Below are 5,347 nucleotides of genomic sequence, written 5' to 3'. Positions count from 1 at the left end.
TTTACAATCCTTTGGTAGTTTTGTTCTATGTCGTGGATCTTTTTTGTGTCTTTGTTCCTCATTATTTTTTTCTGTCAACTTCTTGAGTTTTTATAAAACCCTTTAGCTTCACTATTGGCTAATTATTTATTAATTATGTCTATTTTCTTACTTTTATTTAGTTACCTTAGAGCTTACAATAAACATCGTTATCACTAATCTTCAAATAATATTATATCACTTCACATATTGCTTCATAATTTTGTAAAGGGATACTTTCAATTTCCTCCTTCTGTCATTTGTGTTACTGCTATAATCAAAGGTTCCAAACAAGTGTCCTTATACAAGGGAATTGAAGGAGTTACTCTTGTGATACTGACAAATATTTGGGGAGTAGAAATATTATTGGATCAAAAGGTTAAAAGGGGCTATGGAAATAGCTATGGAAAAAGAATATAAGCAAAATTCAGTCAGAAAAAAATGGGCAAAAACACAATTATAACACAAAAATGAAGATTTAAAAAATCAGCTTGAAAACTTAATACAGATATATACATATATGTATATATATATACTGGAATGTAAAATGAGCACAAAATTAATTTCTATAATTCACTATTAGTTTAGGAAGCAAGAGGATTAACCTGTATAAATATTTAAAAGAATATTTTCAAAAAATTTAAAATTTCCATTGAAAAGGTTTTATTTGGGAATGATTTAGATTTCTTTTCTCACTTTAGACTAAGAAATGCCTGGCTTCCCTGATTAGCCATTGAATTTTATTTTTTGCTGAGTATACTTTTTAACAATACAGACATTCTATAATTTATCTTACCTTTGAATTAAATTGATAATTAATTTATTCATTTTATAGTTTGCTCCATAAAACACCATACTACGCACTATAAATGATAAAATCCAATAAGTTTACTTTGAATTAGAACACTTTACTTTGAATTAGGATGTAGTGAGGTGAGTGCTATTATAGATAGAAACATTTTTATAGAAATAATGCTGAAATAGTACCTAATATTTCCTACTAAGGTGATATGTTGCTATAATCTCATCATCAAATAGATTTAAATCACATCAGTTGCTCCAAATACAACATTTATAGCAAAGTGATCCAGTTGAAGGACTCCAGTTGCACATAGGCTTTGTGTCCCTTTTGTCTCTTTCAGTCAAGAACATCTACTTACTCTTTTCTTAATTTGCATGATGTTGAATTTTTTGAAGATTGTAAGGCCAGTTATTTCACAAAATTTTCCTCAGTTTGAGTTTGTCTGATATTTCTTCAGGATGAGATTCATATTATGCATTTTGCAACAGTAGCGATGTTATGCCTTCTTATTGCATTCTGTGAATGGACACACAATGACAATTTGTCCCATTTCAGATGAAATTAACAGTAATCGCCTAATGAGGGTGAGGTCTCTAGGCTTCTGCACTACAAAGATACTCAGTTTTTTCTCTATGTAAATAAGCATTTCATGGAGAGGCACTTTGAAACTATATAATTATCCCATTCCTCATCATATGATGAATTTAATTATTTATTTATGTCGGTGTAGATTCATAGGTCTTTATTTTAATCAATGGTTTATAATCCACTAATATAATTATTCCTTTGAATGCTCAGTGTGTTCCTGTTTTGATCAATGGGAGATTCTTTGAACTAATTTTTGGGTTCTTTTGACATGGCTGTATCATTCTGTCATCACTTTTTTATATTCTGGAGTAACAAGATGTTTAATGCTCATTTGTTTTTTCTTTTCCCCTAGCCTTGGAATCAACCATTTCTCCAAATAAGCTCCAATTTCATTTTCAGTAAAAATCGGTATATAAGGCCAAGTTCTGAGGTGTGCTTGTTAACTTTCAGGCTTTTCAACGGACAAAGCTGGTAAGTAAATACATCCTTTTATATTTATTCCTCTACTTATTTACATTTATTATGTTTTAGGGGTTATACCAATAACCCAAAAGCAAATGAAATAAAAACAAAGATAAATAGTGGGACCTAATTAAACTGAAGAGATTTTACACAGCAAAAGGAATAGTCAGCAGAGTAAACAGAAAACCCACAGAGTAGGAGAAAATCTTCATAACCTATAAATCTGACAAAGAACTAATATCCAGAATCTACAATAAACTCAAACAAATCAGTAAGAAAAAAACAAACAATCCCATCAAAAAGTGGGCTAAAGACATGAATAGACAATTCTCAAAAGAAGATATACAAATGACCAACCAACAAACATATAAAAAAAGTTCAACATCACTAATGATCAGGGAGATGCAAATCAAAACCACAATGTGATACTGCCTTACTCCTGCAAGAGTGGACGTAATCAAAAACTCAAAAACAGTAGATGTTGCCTTGGATCTGATGATCAGGGATTACTAAAGAAGAAGTAAAACTGTCCCTATTTGCTGATGATATGATCGTTTACTTGAAAACCCTAGACTCCTCCAGAAGCCTCCTAGAACTGATAAAATAATTCAGCAAATTTCCAGATACAAGATTCTACACTGCTGGTGGGAATGTAAACTAGTACAACCACTATGGAAAACAATATAGAGATTTTTCAAAGAAACAAAAGTAGAGCTACAGTTTGATCCAGGAATCCCACTACTGGGTATCTACCCAGAGCAAAAGAGGTCATTATTTGAAAAAGGTACTTGCACTTGCATGTTTTTAGAAGCACAATTCACAATTGCAAAATTGTGGAACCAACCCAAATGCCCATCAATCAATGAGTGGATAAAGAAACTGTGATATATATATATATATTTATCTGTGTCACAGATATATATATGTGATATATATATCACATATGTATGTGATATTTATATATGTGATATATATAAGATATATATCTTGATATCTGTGATATATATATACACATATATATCTGTGTGTACATATATATCTATGATATCTGTGTATATATATATATACACACAGATATATACAGCAAATAGGGACAGTTTTACATATATATATGTGTATATATATAAAACATCCACAAATAATTGGAATGATCTCCAATGAGTGACTGACTAAATGAACTAGCACACCCATACATGGAATAGTACTCAGAAATAGTAAGAAAAAAATCTCTACTAATACACACAGTATCCTGGAAGAATCTTTGGATAATTATGCAGAGTAAGGAAAGCCCATTCCAAAAGGGACAGACTGTATAATTTCAATTATATAACAATCTTGAAATGACAAAATTATAGAAATGGAAAACAGATTCATAGTTGTCAGGTATTAGGAATGGTGAGAGCAGAGTTGGGAGTGTGAGAGGAAAGTGAATGTGGCTACAAATGGCAGCCATTAGAGTTCCTTGTGGTGATGAAAATGTTCTATATCTTCACAGTATTAACATCAATTCAATATCCTGATTGTCATATGGTGCTACAGTTTTGCAGGACATTACCACTGGGGAAAACTAAAGTACATTAAATCTGTCTATATTACTTCTGTAAAATCAAATATATGTGATTCTATAATTAATTAAAAATATGGGAAGAGATACAAGGAAAGAAATTGGAAGCCAGCTTTCAAATGGAGATTCTCACTTATTCTGTCTAATTTTGAGCTGCCATTTTTTAATCCTAAGAGACCAGAGCTCTTGTTCTCTGAATATCAACCCCTATGTTTCTGTGGCAAGTCTTGTGTGTACTCCCTGCCATGTCTCCATTCCAAACACGCTTCTACAGTGATAACAAGAAATATATCACAGATGATGTTCTCTTCTCAATCTCTGCTGCCTCTGAAGTAGCTGACCTTAGTAACATCATGAATAAACTGCTGAAGGATAAATATGAGTTCTACACACATGTGGAGTTGATTTCCTTACTGAGGGCCAGTTTCTGCTAATTTCCTTGGTCAAATACATGGACCTGGAGATCATCTCATGAGAAGAGATTCTGGAACTAGAATATGTGGAGAAGTACACTGCCCACCAGCCAGAGCAATGCATATTCTATGATGACTGGAGCAGTTCAGTTAAAGGGTCAGAGGAATGTACCTTGACTGGTTCTTATGATAAGACTTCTGGGTTCTGATCTTTGGAAGAGAACTCCGTAGTGATGTTGTGAGACATACAGATGCTGTGAAAAATGTGGCCTGGGTGAAAAAAGACAGTATGTCTTGCTTATTACTGAATTCTTCCATTGATTAGAGTACTGTCTTATTGGAGTAGAATTTAATGAGAAACAGGGAAAGCCCTACACTGCTGCAGAGATCATAGTGGAAATGTAGATTATATAGCTGTTGATAGCTCAGAAACTATATTTTGCAGTGGTTGATGAGATAAAATATTAAATATCTAGTCTACAGTCCCTATAGATAAAGAAGATGAAATGGGGGAATCCACAAATTGAGAAAGAAACAGAAAACAGAGCAATTGGGACTAACAAGGACTCTTTTGCTAACCCTCTCTGGCCACAAGGAAGCGATTTCCTTGGCTCTGTGGTCAAATGTTGAAAGAATCTGCAGTGCATCTTGGGACCACACAATTAGAGTGTGGGATGTTGAGTTCAGCAGTCTTAACTCAACTTTGTCAGGAAATAAAGTATTGTATTTTCTATTCTCTACTTTGTAAATGTTTAGCATCTGGAAGCACAGACACGCATATAAAACTGGGATCCCTAAACTAAAGATAGTTTTTTTGCTGTCGTTTTCCCCAACTTCACATACAGACTGGGTGACATCAGTAAAATGGTCTTCTATTCAGGAACAGCAGCTGATTTCAGTATATTTAGGTGACATTGTCAAGCTGTAGAATACAAGAAGTTTTGAGGCTCCATTCTATGATCTAGCTGCTCATGAAGACAAAATTCTCAGTGTAGACTGGACAAACGAAGGGCTACTCCTCAGTGGAAGAGCAGACAATGAATTATATTACTACAGATATTCACCTATCACTTCCCACATGGGGCATAAAGGTGAATGATAATTTGATCATAGAGTTTCTTTCTATAAATATTGGTAAAGAATCATGAAATTACATTGATGCAGATTCAGAAAGCAGCCTTTTAGATTAAAGTTTGTATAATAGTTTCACCCTTTATAATAGTTAACATATCACTTTTTTATTTTATAATAGAATAGTTGGTGTTTAGAAAATATAAAATGTGGCCTACATTTACTACTCTATACAAATTCTTGAAAATAAACTGAGTTTTTACTTCTTTTTAAAGGTATTAATTTGAATTAAGATTTTCTTTTGAAGTTCCATAAAAGAGTACATTACAAATACAAAATAAAAAACATAAACCTTAATTTTTAAAAAAGTGTGAGTGGTAAAGTTGTAGTACCTGTCTCCAGATCCCACATTCTTAATATCACACTATA

The 5,347-nt window shown here is 32.7% G+C and overlaps 1 pseudogene; it reads left to right on the top strand.

Moving 5' to 3' along the window:
• Positions 1-3,679: 3,679 nt before the first annotated feature.
• On the top strand, positions 3,680-4,946 carry LOC104682001 (annotated as a pseudogene).
• Positions 4,947-5,347: the final 401 nt, after the last annotated feature.

Source organism: Rhinopithecus roxellana, chromosome 10 (assembly GCF_007565055.1).
Source record: "Rhinopithecus roxellana isolate Shanxi Qingling chromosome 10, ASM756505v1, whole genome shotgun sequence".
Taxonomy (NCBI): Eukaryota; Metazoa; Chordata; class Mammalia; order Primates; family Cercopithecidae; genus Rhinopithecus; species Rhinopithecus roxellana.
This window is presented reverse-complemented; position numbering and strand designations above follow the sequence as displayed.